Raw genomic sequence first — 3481 nt, forward strand, 5'->3', positions numbered from 1 at the left:
GCTGTCTGGAGTCGCACTGAGTCCTCTCTTGGTAATCAAGGATTGCCGAAGTTTTAACAATACTGGCTTCTGAGGTTTTCAGTGCTGAAACGGAAGAAGGACGGAAATGCTTAAGAGTCTTAACGATCTTAGTCGTGCACCAGTAGTTTTTGCGTTAAGGTTTTCCTTCGTCTTTGCCAGCTCCGATGACTAATCTAACTCAAAAGCTCTTCGCAAGAATTCAGTCAACTTTAGCAGAGAAAGAGAAACTTAAATTATCATTTGTGGTGAACAAAAACATTGAAGCATGACAGAAAAAGAAAACGTTTTTTTTTGTTGTAAACGGAGAAAGAAGACGATCGCAAAAGAACGGGAAAAATTGTTAAATCCCTTCCTGAACAACTTGAATAAACATAAGTTTTAGTTATCCACTTGGTTTGAAACTGTTCCATGACAGGGATCGAGCCACACTTTATTTGCTGTGCATAAATCTACTTAATTTTTTTTTTTTACGACAGAGTCAAGCTGAAGAATCTTGACTACATGTTCTGTTGCTACAAGAATTTTGTTCTGTTCACTGACTCATGGCCTTGTTTGTACGTGTCATTATATATCAATCACAATTCATTTCACTATACACCCAAACATACGTGACCAAGATAATCTTTATTAATTTGAACATATATCTTATTTGCATATGATATTGTGGCCTTTTTTCTGTAGTATAACATCTCGGCTGGCAGACAGGTCACAGTCATCCCACTTAACTCTGCGGGGTCCATAGCACGACGCATTTCATTAAGTAAGCAGGTTAAGTTAAAATTGGCAAAAAAAATTGTCAAATACTTTTAAATCATGTGGAAGGTACAGAAACATGCACAAGTAAATGTACCTGATTGCAGAAAGAAAATAAAGTTAGATACTCTAAGTCTGTTCCGTCTGGGTTACGTGGTGACTAAACATCAATGATCAGATAGTTTTTTTCCTTTACAATTGAAGAAGCAGTAGAGGGTGACTGGCTAAAGAATACGGCAAAGGAGACAAGGCACGGAGGCAGGTTAGGGAGATTACTTTCACCAGAAAAGCGTAGAGAGCCTGCTTGAACACATTGAGTCGTTATGTTGTGTTCCTTATACATGCCAAACTCCGCCTAAAAAGGAAAAAAATTAATAAATAAAGGGTACCGGATTATTATTGCCACGACAAAGCAAGGATCTTATAAGATATAGATAACATCTTACTTAAAACAGACAAGCTCGGAAGTTGAAGACACCTTCTCCCGTTTACCTTCAAAAGTTCCGCCGTTTCCTTAAGATGTTTTGTCTTGTGAATAGCAGGAAGAAGTCTAACATATTACTATGTGACAGGTTCGAGCGAAAGTAGGAATAAAAGATTACGGGCATCAGCTAGCTTCCTGTGCTGATGATAATCGATCTCACCGTCAGAGTGACGAGGGCATTTTCGTTCAAGTTCCATTTCAATGTCCCAAAAGTCTTCAATTTTCAAGTCACGTTTGAAAGGCAAAAAGGATGCTGTTTCAACGTGGACGAATGGCTAACATGAGTAAAGAGCCTTCTGAAATCATTCGTAAAAAATGGAGACGCAGAGCACGTTATTAATTGGGAAATTTGTGATTTTGGTTCTCCATTATTCCAGAGCTACTTACGCAAGCGGGTCAAAGTTCAGTAGCAACAGACAAAAAACCGGAAAAGTGGTTAATTTTTTTTTTATTCTTTTTTTTTTTTCCGGCTTGAGGGCTTACTGATACAAAGTGTTGAAAATAATCGTGCCTGTGCTCACATGCATATGGAATTTTTCTTGCATATCGCGTCACCACAACATATCTTATCAGTGGTAAACAGTAAATTCTGTTCGATAGACGCACCTCTAGGAGATAATTTGCACAGAGGTATCAAACGAGTTGAACATAGCGCCAGAGGAGCCAACAGTAGAAAGTACAAAGCAACTGACCACGCCCCCACAATTCCTTCACCTCTTCTTTCGCAGCCTTTAAGTGAATAACAAACAAGGTTCTATTCCTCCCTCTTCCGTTACAAAGCTGCTGTTGATAGTAAGTGTAGTGGTTTAGAATTACTGGTTTAGAAAAATCTTTAAAGATAAATCGACTTATGAAGTATCAGTCGTTTAGAAATCTTCCGTAAACTCTCAAGTCGAGCCGACACTCGAGTATGCCACTCAGCCGAAAACCTCAGCCCTCCACAAATATTTACGAAAGAAAGCGTAGACGACGAGATTAATGCTGATTTCAAAGACATGTTAAGCTCTCTCAGTTTCCTCTGATAACTAGCGTTTTAAAATCTAGTACAAACAGCCAAAAGTAATTTTACTCTTGTTTACTTTGGGTTTAGTTCAGAAATGACGTGGGAGGGAGTTGTTTGTCTCCTTGATAGAGTAATTTTTTTAACGCCGGAAAAATAATTAACACATGATTTTGTAATCTTGATTTAGTAAGTAAAAAAAAAAAACAAAAAAAAACTTGGAGTTGTTAACTCAAACGTTTTTTTTTTTTTTTAAATGAATCTTGTTACAAGGGGACTATGATTCGTTAAATCTGTTGTGTTGGCCTCCAAGCTAAAAGAGGTCATTTTTCGATTACAGTTGTCTCGATATTTCTCCCTATCTATCTCTTGAGAATGTATCACTTTATTGATAACCTTGTGATTTCTATTTTGCGTGCGAGCCACAGGAAGACCTGTTGGCAAGACAATAGACTAACGTAGGTTCTCGTCTAGTGATCAAATTCTTTGTTCTCTGCGAGTTTTTTGCTTTGTTTGACGCAAACATCGTATGATTTGTTTCAAAACGCTCAATTCTCAAATTAGGTCAGGTCTTAGATCTGAAAGATAGGAATTCGTGGGTCTTTCGTTCAGAGTTAACAAAATACGAAGATCTACGATTACAGATATGTAAGCCGAGCTTCAAACTGCACATTACGGACAAAGCTGTCGGTGTAAAGAGATAAATCACAGACATGTTTGTTCGTTCATTTCGCTCAGTTAAAATAAAGAGCCATACAATAGAATTTGAACCACTGTTGGTCTTCGCTTTGAGATGATGAATGAGCAGTGATTTATTTACTTATCGCGACTTGTTAGTAGAATTCCGTTTACCACTTCTTTCAACAAAACAGCTGACCCTGCGAAAACCTTGGGTTATCAACTACGGTAGACCTCGCCCGGAGAAATCGCATCCCACAACTGTGCAATTACAGAAATGCCGATATCTCAGTTGTGCGGAAAATAGTGTAAGAAACAGTTACACAAAGCAGAAAGAGATTAATTTTGACATTCTTACGGCCGGAGCATTGAAGCGGTTTCTTTTACGCTTTGTTGAGTCGGTGAGTGAGTGCTCCACTCGACAGGACTTGAAAATGATGTCGGCAGTTTTCAGACATTAATAGTCCTTAATTGCCCGCTTTTTGTACTCACTCAGACAGAATTATTCAAGGTATGCCTTCTGACGTCAGTTTTAATGCCAAGTA

The sequence above is a fragment of the Pocillopora verrucosa genome, chromosome 4, assembly GCF_036669915.1.
Source record: "Pocillopora verrucosa isolate sample1 chromosome 4, ASM3666991v2, whole genome shotgun sequence".
Classification (NCBI taxonomy): Eukaryota; Metazoa; Cnidaria; class Anthozoa; order Scleractinia; family Pocilloporidae; genus Pocillopora; species Pocillopora verrucosa.